At 38.0% G+C, this 13,118-nt stretch overlaps 1 pseudogene; it reads right to left on the reverse strand.

The window, feature by feature from the left end:
• Positions 1-4,156: 4,156 nt before the first annotated feature.
• LOC101034611 (thyroid receptor-interacting protein 11 pseudogene) lies at positions 4,157-13,101 on the reverse strand (annotated as a pseudogene).
• Positions 13,102-13,118: the final 17 nt, after the last annotated feature.

Genomic DNA, 13,118 nt, shown 5'->3' on the forward strand with positions numbered 1-13,118 from the left:
CTATGAGCATGGAATGTTTTCTTCATCTGTGTCATCTCTGACTTCTTTGAGCAGTGTTTTATAATTCTCATTGTAGAGATCTTTCACCTTCCTGGGTAGTTGTATTCCTAGATATTTTACTCTTTGTGGCTACTGTGAATGAGATTGCCTTACTTGCTTGGATGTTGTTGGTTTACAGAAATGTTGCTAGGTTTTGTACATTGATATTGTACCCTGAAACTTTGCTGAAGTTTTTTATCACTTCCAGGAGCTCTGGGGCAGAGTCTATAGGATTTTCTAGGTAGAGAAACATACCATCTGCAAAGAGAAATAGTTTGACTTTCTGTCTTCCTACCTTGGTGACTTTTATTTCTATTTCTTGCCTAATTACTCTAGCTAGGACTTCCAGCGCTATGTTGAATAAGAGTGGTGAGAGGCGCCTCCTTTTCTTGTTGATGTTCTCAAGGGAGATGCTTCCAGCTTTTGTCCATTCAGGATGGTGTTAACTGTGTGTTTGTCATAGATGGTTCTTGTTATTTTGAAGTACGCTTCTTCAATGTCTAGTTTGTTAACAATTTTTAATATGAATGAATGCTGAATTTTATTGAAAACATTTTCTGCCTCTATTGAGATGATGATGTGGATTTTGTTTTCAATTCAGTTTATGTGGTGAATCATATTTATTGTCTTATGTATGTTAAACCAACCTTACATACCAGAGATAAAGCCTACTTGATCATGGTGAATTAGCTTTTTGATGTGCTGCTGGATTTGGCTTGCTAGTATTTTGCTGAAGATTTCTGCAACTATGTTCACTGAGGATATTGGCCTGAAGTTTTCTTTTTTCTTGTGTATCTGCCACGTTTTGGTATCAGGATAATGCTGGCCACATAGAATGAGTTAGGGAAGAGTTCCGCCTCCTCAGTTACTTGGATTAGGTTTAATAGGAATGATACCAGCTCTTTATACATCTGGCAGAATTCAGCTGTGAGTCCATCTGGTCCTGGGCTTATTCTGGTTCATAGGTTTTCCATTACTGATCCAATTTCAGAAGTCGTTATTGGTCTATTTAAGGATTCAATTTATTCCTGGTTCAATCTTGGGAGGTTATATGTTTATAGAAGTTTATCCATTTCTTCTAGGTTTTCCAGTTTGTGAGCGTAGAGGGGTTCATAGCAGCATTTGAGGGATTTTTTGTATTTCTGTGGGCCGGATGGTAATGTCCTCATTATAACTTCTTATTGTGTTTATTTGGATCTTCTCTCTTTTCTTCCTTATTAGTGTTACTAACAATCTATTGATCATATTTATTCTTTCAGAAAACAAACTCCTGGATTCATTGATTTTTTTTGTATGATTTTCTCCATCTTAATTTCCAGCAGTCCAGCTCTGATTTTTGCTATTTCTTTTATTCTGCTAGCTTTAGATTTGGTTTAGTCTTCCTTTTCTAATTTCTCTAGGTATGATACTATGTTGTTAATTTAATTTGAGATAGTTTTAACTTTTTGATTTAGGTATTTAGCATACACACTTCCTCTTAACACCGTTTTAGCTGTGCCCCAGAGATTCTGGTATGTTTTGTTTTCATTAGTTTCAAAGAATTTCTTGATTTTTGCCTTAAATTTATTGTTTACCCAAAAGTCATTCTGGAGAAGGTTGTTTAATTTCCATGCAATTGTTTGATTTTGAGTAAGTTTCTTAGTATTGATTCTTATTTTTTATTGTGCTATAGTCTGACAGTGTGGTTGGTTTTCTGTGTGTGTGTGTGTGTTTTAATTTGCCGGGGATTGTTTTATAGCTGATTTTGTTGTTGATTTTAGAGCATATGCAATGTGCAGATGAGATGAATGTATATTCTTTTGTTGTTGGGTGGAGAATTCTGTAAATGCCTGTGAGGTCTATTTGGTCAAGTGTTAAGGTCTATTTGTTAGTGTTTTGCCTTGATGATCTATCTAATAATACTGTCTGTGGAGTATTGAAGTCTTCCACTATTATTGGGTGGTTATCGAAGTCTCTATAGATCTCTAAAACCTTGCTTTAGGAATCTGAGTGCTCCTGTGCTGGGTCCATATATATTCAAGATAATTAGGACTTCCTGTTGAATTGAACTCTTTATCATTATGTAATGCCCTTCTTTTTCTTTTTTGATCATTGTTGGTTTAAAGTCTGTTTTATTTGAAATTAGAAGAGCAATCCTTCCTTTTTTTCTGTTTTCCATTTTCTTGATAGAGGGAAATAAGGCATTGTGGCTTTTTGAGTTGTCCAAGTTCTCATGCTGGTTCTTTCTCATCTGTGTGGGCTGATGCTCTTTAATCTTTGAAGTTACTGTCCTTTGGGTGGGTTTCTTTATTTGTATTTCTTTGATGCCCTTGGGAGTTTGATTGTGGTATAAGGTGGATTCAGTCAACTGGCCTCATTTCCGGAAGAATTTAGGGGGCCATGGCTCAGCTCAGGACTACTGGACTGTATACTCTAACCCAAGAGGGCGGGTGGCAGGCCCTGGCTTCGTTCTCTGGCCCTCTGAGAAACCTTCTGAGCCGAGGTGGTACGGTGTTCCTGGTCTGCTGACCACAACACTCTGATGGGTGGTGCCAGCTAAAGTGCTTCATCTGGGCAGTGGCAGCACGACTCATGCTCATTTGCACACGAGTTCGTGGCTATGGAAGTGCAGCAGGATGCACAGGTGTTGACTGGGACAGGGACCCAGGAGTGGGGCTGTGTCGTTACTGTGCACACTTGTGCCAGTGGCTAGAGTTGCAGGCAAGCAGCCGGGGCAAAGTTGCTGGAGTTCATGTTTGCACTTGTGCTGGCAGGGACAGCTGCGGGGACTGGACAGTGGCGGGCATGACGCTAGTGGCCTCCATGCACATGTTCACAGTGGTGGCAGTGGCAGCACAAGATGGAGGCGAGGCCACCAGCAAGCAGCGTCCATTCGCACATTCACAGCGGCAGCAGTGTGAGTGTGGGGAGTGGGGTGGCGTTGCTTGCATCTGTGTGAGTGTTGGTGCCAGCAGTGGCAGTGCAGCCAGGTGCCTGCTCATCAGGGATGCAGGGGGAGCCGGGTGTGCTCACCCAGGCACAGTACACATGCACACACACACACACCAGTGGGGGAGAAGTGATCTCTGCCTGTGTGCATTCCGGCAAAGCAGTGGGGGTATGACAGTGAGTGCGTGCGTGCTGGCAGTGCAAGCATGGAGGCTGCAGTGGGAGAGGGTGTGGAATCACCTGTGCAAGATTCCAGCTTGCTTGTCCGTGTTTTCAACTCAATTTCTCAGATTGATTTTTGTGAGGAAAAAAATGATTTGGGGACTGCATTTTGCTAAAAGGGAAACCCTGCGGAGGACCCTTTTACCCTATCTGCCTAAATAATTTCTTTCTAACTCCTGTATCAACTAGGTGCTTGGTTTGGAAATGTCCAGACCAATGTAATCTAGGCATTGAGCTTCAGTTTCCTCATCTATTAGAAAGGGAATATATTAGTTATTCTCTTATAGGGTACTTATGATTTATTTTATGTGAAATGCTTAGAATGGACCATGCAGTGATGCACTGCAGTCGGTTTGTACTGGCTCACAATGATTGAGAGTGACCTTTTTCTAACGCTGCCAATATCCTCATCCCCACATCCAGTGATGTCATGTTAACTGGCCATGGGAGAATACACCACAGAAATTGGCAAATGCTATACATCAGGGGCTAGCCGATGTATATCAGCTAAATACTAAGCATCAGGGGGATGGATGCTTGTGATGGAAGCGTTTTGTATCTTGACTATGGTGGTAATCACATGAATCTACATACAGGGCTGGGCGTGGTGGCTCGTGCCTATAATCCAAGCACTTTGTGAGGCTGATGAGGGAGGATCACGAGCCCTGGAGTTTGACACCAGCCTGGCAACATAGTGAGACCCCATCTCTATTTAAAACAACTACAAAAAAAGAATCTACACACATGATAACATTGCACAGGACCAAATACACACTTTGTGTCAGGGTACCTATAACCTTTCAGGGACAATCTTGTTGGCCTGTTCCCACAAAGTCCTCTAAAGATGATCAATATATGCTTCAGATCAACTTTTCACACTATGCAGAGAAGCCACTTCTTCATTAAAAAAAAAAAAAAAAAAAAAAACTCTTGATAAACCACAATCTCTAGCTTAAATGGGCTTGGAAATCACAGAAGGAAATAAAAAGCTAACATACAGCTACTGGTATTTTTGTCTCTCTGTATTTTTGTAAGTTAAGATAAAAGATAAATCAAATCTTCCTAGCTTAAATTCGGTCAGATCAGAAGGAATAAAGCAGATTATGTAACAAACACTTGCTCCTGACACCTGCAGTTTCTAAAAATATTAGGAATATATTTATTAAATTCAGAGGAAGTAAAACTACAAACAAATACATGACTTTTTGCAAAAGGCCATTTTGTGATAAAGTACATACATATAGTGTTCATGGTTTATTTGAAGTGCTAGATTGTCTCTGGCTGAATCCTCTATTGCTTTAAAAGGTCTTTCAACGCAACTCCAGCACTGTTATCAGGTAACACTGGCAAAGGTGCAAATGTGGGCCAAACATCTGAGATGGGTTTCAAAAGGTGATGTCGGGGCTCACCAGGTCCAAGTCCCCAAGTCCAGCTGGGTTAATAAGAGGCACAGCTGCTGAGCCAGGAGCTAAAAATGGATTGACATCTGTTCTTTTACCAGACCTGGATTCTGCTGTATCTTTAAAGCTTTCTGGTGCATTTGTATCTAGTGTTCTCCTTCCCAGTGAATCTAGAGGTTTCATATCATGAACAGAAGGCTCTGGTGGTAGAACAGATGAAGGAGATTGTTTCTAGAAATTTGACAAAAAGTTCTGAAAAAGAACTATGAAGCACAGATTGCTAATTTGATTTCAAAGGTGTGTTGGGAACACTTTCTGATACTCCTCCAAGCCACCCAGTCAACCACCTGGTAACACCGCCCTGATTGTCATGAAACAACTGCTCCATCTCCTCCCTTCTCACACCCAGGATGCTCCCCATCAACCGTAACACTTCATGACGCTGATTTTTCGGTGCCTGGAAATGACCAATGAAGAGGTTTCTCATTAGGACTTTGTCCACTTTTCCTTCTGAGGTGTTTGCTAAGTTTTATCAGTTTCTTTTGTACATCATCCAGCATTTCTGGTCGGACCTCATTTTGTTTTTTAAGTTCTTCAATTTGTTCTGTAAGTCTTGATGCTGAATCCAATGCAGCATTTGCTTTATCCAAATGTTCCTGTAATGATAACACTTTTCTTTCCAGATGTTCCTCCTTTTTCTTCCACTTCAGCTCTAAGATGTTTTTGCTTTTCTAGCTCAGCAGAATACATAGCTTTTTCCTCTTGTTGGAAATGCTGTAGTACCATCTGCAGGTTGGCCAGTGACAGAGCATACTGCTTTACTTCTTCCTGAGAGGCAGAAAACTGCAGCACACTTTCATCCCTTTGCTTGGAGACTACATTCAGTTGTTCTTGACAATGATTCTACCTGGCTTGATGGCTTGCATTTTCCATTGCATCAGAGGATGAAACTAGCTTTTCCTCCAATACTGTGACTTACTTTCTTAGTTTAGCCTCTCTGTCTTCTGCAGCCAAAGCCTCATGGGTATAAGAATCTTCTGATTCTAGAAGATGATTATGCAATCTCTCTAGCTCCTGGTTTGACTGAAATTTGTTGTCACATAAACGCTGAACCTCATTCTGTAGGGCAGTGTTTTCCATTTGCTTTTGTTTCAGGGACAACATGACTTGGTCTCTCTCCTGTTGAAACACAACTATCTTCTCCTGCATTGATTTAACTGCATTTACAAGCTGATTTAACTCTCCAATCTTGCCCTGTTCTTTTTCTTTCAATAGCTCTTCAAAAGCAAGAGCCTTCTCCTTCATTGAATGGCACTCAAACTCTTTTTCTTGCAGCATCATAGAAAATTTCATGTTAGTCTCTTGCAAGGCTTGATATTCTGTTTCCTTTTCTCTGGACGTTTCTACTATTTTTTCATTTTCTCCTTTTAGTTTGCCAATGTCCGTCTCTAGAATTAATATTCTTTCCTTCAGGTTTGTTACTTCCTGTCTCAAAAGTTTGTTTTCATTTACTTTGTTAGTGAAATTTTCATTGGAAGAAAGTAATTGATCACTTTTGGCTTTGATTAAGATGTCTTTTCCTTTAAGTAACTTTTGCAAAACATCTTGTTTCTCCTTTAGCTGCTTAATTTGTGAATCGGTTTTTTGGTGTTCTTTTCTTTCTAGCTCTGAGGTGGCAGCAATTGAATCAGACAATCTCTGATTATTTGCCTGGAGTGTTCTAATTGTTGCATCTTTTTCCTGTAGTGATTTTCTGAGCTCTTCTAGCTCTTGCTGTAGCAATTCAGAAGATTCATTCAATACAGCAGACTTACTTGCTCTAAGAGACTCTGCTGACTGGGAAGTCAGCAATGATGCTGAAGACAGCTGGCGTGAAATAATACCAAGTTTTCCTAAAAGAAGATCCTTGGTATTGCAAAGCTTCCCAATGCTGTGCTGAACTTGTGCTAATTCCTGCCTCAAATTTTTGAGTTTGGTTTCGTTCTGCTCATAACTTTGGATCAGGCCAGTATAGTCCACTTGTAATTTAGAATTATTATCACTGTCAACCAAAACTTGTGCCTGAAGTTGGTGAAGTTCTTCCTGAAGCTGGGCGGACTCATGTTGCATATTTTGTACTGTGGTCATCACCTGCTGTTTCCACTCTTCCATTTTCTTTACTTGCTGTTTTAACTTGTCACGTTCCTGTAAGAGCTCCTCAAATTGATTACTATTAACACCTCCAACCTCATTACCAGTGCTGGATGTTTGTAAAACTGCCAATAAGGTCTGACATTTTTGACTTAGTGCCTCTATTTCGATGTCTTTCTCTCGAATGAGACGTGATAAATTCTGAAGAGTTTCTCTAAACATATCTTGGCCACTACTTTCAAATCTAGTGGACAATTTTTTATTTTCATCTTGCAGTTTGATGAGAGCTGTTTCTTTGGCAGCAATGATATCCATCATTTTGTGATATTCTCTTTTTAGATGGCTATTTTCCCTAGCCTTCTCATTCAAAACAGTGAATAGCTGTTCTCTTTCCATAGCATAGGCCTGCAGTTGCTGTTGAAGGTAAACAACGTCTTGAGTATAGGAAGTTAAAGGCATTCTAGCCTGAAGAGCTTGTATCTCCAAATCTTTCTGCTGAATGATCTGAGTTAGTTTACCAACTTCATGTTTGGACAACTGATCAATCTGTTTAGTTAAAGCTATATTCTTTTCATTTATAAGTTTAATCTCCAGTTCTCGCTCTTTGATTCCTTTCACTAATCTTTCCATTTCAGCTTTGGATAAATCATGCTCACTTCCTTTTTTTATATTAAGGCTCTGAACTTTGGTTTCTTGAAAAACATCAGAGCTATCTGTTTGAATCTTCTGCTTTTCTTCATAAAACTGGGTTTTGATTGGTTCAATTGTTTTTTGCAAACACTTAACTTCCTCACTGTTCTCTAAACAGAGCTGGCTGTGCGTGGCGTTCCATTGTTCATGCTGGTGTCTCAACTCATCCATGTCCTTCTGCTTTTGTAAAGACTGAAGTAGTTGCATCTTACTCTGGTTTTGATCTTCAGTTATCTTTGAATAGTGTTCAGTTTCCTCTTCAAGATGATCCTTGATCATGTTCAGTTGAGATACCTCAGATTCTAGTTCAGTAACACTATCAAGGGTTTTTGGATCAGCCACACGTGCAGTTTGACTCTGCTGTTCCCCGAGCCGTTCCAGTTTTTCTTGCAGATGATTATTTTCTTCTTTCATGGATCCAGGACTTCTGTCCCTTTCCCTTATGGTCTGTCTTAAAATTCCATGTTTTCTTAAGGCCTGAGAATATTTATCCAATTCCTCCTGCAACTTTGAACTTTTTTCTTGAAGATTTTCAGTAAAAATTTCTTTCTCGTTTAAAAGTTGTGTCATTTGCTTCTGCTCTTCTAGACTAGACGATAAAATGTCCTTAATTTCTTTATGATCAGTATCCATTTGTCCAATATTCTTTTTGAGTTCTGCTATTTCAATGTCTTTCTTTTGATTGCGTTTAATTAAATGCTTATGTTCCAGCTGCAAGGCAGAGGTATTCAAGTTACATGCATTTGACAATTCTTCAATGGTTTTCTCATGCTTGTTTGCTTCTTCCAGTAGCTCCTTATTAGCCTGACACAATTCTGCTTCTATCTCTCCTTTTTCCATTTTTAGAGACTCCACAATGGTGTTTTTTTCAAGAGAAAGCTGATTGCTATTAGCAATATATTCTTCCAGCTGACGCCTCACATCTTCACATGCTGAAACTAACCTTTCATTTTCCATTTTGACATTAAAAGCAACTTTCTTTAAATTTTCATTGAGCTGCTCTAATTCTGAAAGACTTCGCTTTAAGTTTCTAACTCTGGCTTCTTTTTCTTTAATTAAGTTGTCCTTGAAATTACTATTAGAGTCTTGGTTTAAAGAGTGAGTTAACTCATTCCTGACTCTAGAAAGCTCCTCGTCATTTTGTCTAATATGCTCTTTAAGTTCCACATTCTCCTTCCGGATGCTTACATTACTTTTTTGTGATTTATTTAGCTGATCTACTAAATCTTCTATTTTTTCCTCAAGTTTCTGCTTGGTTAAATGTAAATCATTTAGGGCCACTTCACTTTGAAGTAATGTTTCTTTTTGTACATATAACTCTTCAGTAATGTCCATTTTATCAACTTCAAGTTGATGGACTTTCTTTTTTTCATCATTTAGATCTTGTTTCAGTTTACTGATGATGTTATCTCCTTCATTTTGTTGTTTTGATAGCTGATCTTTTATCAAAAGCATGTGCATCTTAGCATCTTGATTCTGTCTGTCCAATTTTTCTATCTTAGCTATCAGGATTTTCTTTTCACTAATACTCCGATTGAGTTCTTGTTCCTTTGCTTCCAAATTAAGTCTTAAATTATATAATTCTGAATCCAAACTTATGTCTCTTGTAGCTGTACTTTTAAGTAGTTCATATTCATTGTTTGATTTTAAAAGTGATATCTGAAGTTCTTCTTTTTCTTGACTCAGTAATGACTTCTCTTTTTCTAGGTCTTCAATATGCATTTTAAGTTTCAGATTGTCTTCAACAAGACTGTTATCCTGGTTTAAACTATTCAATCTCATTATTTCATTTTTGGCATCAGACAGTGTTTGTTGTAGTCTGAACACTTCTTCCATTGATGCACTCTGTGCAATAATTCTTTCTTTTTCTGTCACAGTATCACTTTGCTTCATACCATAGGGCTGCAATTCACTACACTCCAAGTTTTCACATTCTTCTATTATTTGTCTCTTTTCCACATTTAGCTGTTTTTGTTGTTTCCTCAACATATCTCTATCTTTTTCTGCAGAAGATAATGTTTTATTCATATCTTTTATTTTATCCTCAAGTTCTTCAATTTTTTTGGTAGACTCCACTTTTTCTGCTTGTAGAAATTGAATAGTTTTTTGCATCTCATAGATTTTAGAGTGATCGGTTTCTGTAGCTCCAAGGCCACCTTGTTGTAACAGATTTGTGAGTTCTTCAATTTGTTCTTCATAGACAACTTCAGACTCAAGTCTTGAAACGTCAGTTGGGAGTTGGTTTATTTCTTGTCGGGACAAAATTATATCATTAAAGTCCATGTCATCATCATGGAAAGCTGAAGGTTGATGACTAATCCCATAAGCGAAAGAAGATGCAGTGGTTGCTGGTACACCGCCAGCTCCTGAAGGTACTGACTGAGCAGCCAACTGCAGTTTCAGCATCTGGTCCTGAAACACAGTATGTCTGGCTTTAAGATGGTGGATTTTTACCTCTTTTTGTTGAAGTTGATTTTGGTAACTTGTAGATTGCTGTTTTCGTTTGAAGCTCTGATGCTTCATGTTTCTCTTCATGTAAGAAATACAAAGTTTCTTATGCCTTTTATTCTCTAATTTCAAGATTTCATGAATGGCTTCAATTTCCTTTGTCATAAAATCATGTAATTCTGCTTCCACTTCCTCCGTACCCCCAGTCAGTATACACTTTGTAAAGTTTGAAATCTGGCCAGCGAGGGAACCCAGGCTGCCTCTGACTTGACCCAGAGACTGGCCCCATCTGGAGCCGAGGCCCCCAAACCAGGACGACATCGCGGTGAGTTTAGCAGCCGACCTGGTCCACTCGGAAAAAAAAGCATTTAGCGCCGTCGGACGATCCGACCAAATATCCTTGAACGCCTCCCTTCACAAGGCTGGTTCAAATGCGCAGGATTCCATAACAAAACGGGGTTCCCAGGCAACGTGGGTTCCAGGTTCTGCTGAGGAACACAGAGGCCTGGCCTGGGACTTTACCAGGGGCCCTCCTCTAGTGATGCCGTCACCCCTGCGGGGCCTTCTGCTCATTCCCACCATCCAGATTGGGCCAGTTCTGTCTCTGTTTTAGTGACTCGCCCCAGTTCCGTGGGCAATTCCTGCCAACTCACCAGCCGCCATGACACTCGCCAACAATTTTTTTTTTTTTTTAAGTTCTGGAATCCATGTGCAAAATGTATTTCACTTCTTGAGGCTGGCTTTTTTTCACTCGGCATAACTTCCTTGAGATCCATCCAAATTTTTGGATGTATCATTGTTTTTTCCTTTTTATTGTTGAGCATATACTCCAGATATATCACTTAGTTTTAAAAGCTAAGTATCTATTTAAATATATCATCTTAAAACTAAACGTTTCCTTACATAAATTCATACAACTTTCATGTAAGTGTTAAACCGTAAGCTGTATCTACATAAGTATACTTAGCAACATCACTGAACATGCCACTTCCTGATATATGAGGTACAGCAATCCCAGAATTAACTATTCTCATGATGGTGGCCACTGAGGGCAATGAAACCACTTTGAAAGCACAAGCACCCAGATGTCTGAAACTTAAGAGACTATTTCTTTAATTTTTTAATAAACCCATCATAAAAAAGTCCTTACTTGAAACTTAACTGTATCTGGATGTTCATATTTTTATTTGTTGAACTTGTACATTTAAAAAGACATTTTTTGAAAATTTTGTAAATTGTAATATGTTTTTAAAATAGAAACATTTATAGATAAACTGAAAGAAAGCTGATTAAACATTCAGCAAATGCCTAGGGTACAATTGCTTTATAAATGTTACTATTGTTCTCAAAGTATCTCTTTAAGTATTGATCCCTTACTTGACGGAAAATTATTCTAGACATAAAACATGTTCTATTTATCTTTGTATTCATGGCACCTGGCCCAGGGCCTGGTACATAATACATGGTTAGTAAGTGTTCATCTAACCAAATTGAGTAATACTTCCAAAGACTTGGCTTGGTTCCTCTTGGTACCTTTAGAGAGTAGCAAATTTACAATATTCCAAGATGCAGAAGCAGTTGCTAATATAAGTGGAGAGCGTTCTTCAGAATCAATGCTATTAATGTCTGCTCCCTAAAAATCAAACAAGCCATTCAACAAGGAGCTTACAAACTGCAAACAGATAAATCAGCATACACTGCAATCTCTAAATAAGGTTAATTCATTGATACAGAGTGTCTATATTATGGGGAGCACTAAAATATACAACTTATTACAGAACAATTTGAAATATCTCCATAATTCATATGTTATATCATCAGAAATCAAAGCATTCTTTAATAATTTCAACAAAAAATGATTCTCACTTGTTAGGCTTCATATTGACACCTGGCAATAGCTCTAGTTACTACTTAAACCATAAAAATAATATCCTTTTACCTAGATCAATAGTTTAGTTTCCACTGTAAGAAATAATTTTTAAATGTGTATAATTGTAAAAGTCTTCCAAATTTATTACATATATGATTAAGAAAAATTAACAAAAACATTCCCTTTGTAAAAAATTCTATTTTAACTGAAATAGATGAACTGAAGTAACTGAATTGACATCACTCAAATTCTAAAGTACAATTTTAGCCAAACATTTATTTGATAAAATTTATATTTAAAAATCACATTAAACATATATTGTTAAAATGAATAAGTCAATGTTAACCATTATGTATTATAATATTTGATATGACAAGAAATCAAAGGCCTTTTAAAATCTCATGGAAAAAATTCTATACTTTACACAGAGTAATAAAAAATATTAATAGCTTAAACTCCAAGTGTGGATATTTCTGTGTTCATTTGGGACCCACTGAATATAAATGACAATGGGGGCAGCATCCCCTTGGCAAGCTCCATGGTGGTCAGTGAAACTACAGTTCTCTTGCCCAGTGAAGAGATGGCAGCCTTTGCATGAAAACATGAATGACCAAGGTTTAAGGTTTATGGTATATAATGCATAGTTTATGATATATAAGTCTCCCCAGTACTCTTCTAGGTAAGTGTCACAATTTCAATAGTTGTTGTTGACAATACAAAATGTTCAATACTACCAATGGAAATCCGTCATTGCTGATACGGTGTGCTTAAATAAATTCGCCACACATTTATCTGCATAATGGGCTTATAAAAGCTTAACTCAAAAGCTGACTGATTCCACTTCTTAGAGTGTAAATGATCTCATGTTTCATGTTTTCACTTGTAATAAACCTTTGACAATAATTTTTAGTTTCTCAGTTTTTCATTGTTTGAAAGGGGGCACTGAAGCAGCTGGGATAGGAGCTTCCCCAGTGCTGCCTGTCCTGCCTCCACCTTAAAGCCACTCGGGAGGAAGAAGCATCACTGCCCAAGCTCACACTCCTCTAGGACCCTCTAACAGAACATGGGAACAGCTTTCCTTACAATGTACCTGCAAACTTCCTGCATTAAAAACACCGATACGGATATCCAAAAGTGCTCTTTGGCACTTCGAACTTCACAGTAATGTTTGGCCATTACCTATTCATACGCAATATACTCTGCTTCCAAGTGTGTCAATCATTCTTTGTACACTTTTTTTTTTGCTGATAAGAAATTAAAATTTGATTTTTGAAAATTATGTAATTATATAATTTTTCAACTATAAATAATAATAAAAATAAACCAGTAAATGGAATAGTTACCACTGAAATTAGTCTGCTAGTTCATGGTGATCAAATGTAGCTCTGAAA

The sequence above is a fragment of the Saimiri boliviensis genome, chromosome 15 (assembly GCF_048565385.1).
Source record: "Saimiri boliviensis isolate mSaiBol1 chromosome 15, mSaiBol1.pri, whole genome shotgun sequence".
Taxonomy (NCBI): domain Eukaryota; kingdom Metazoa; phylum Chordata; class Mammalia; order Primates; family Cebidae; genus Saimiri; species Saimiri boliviensis.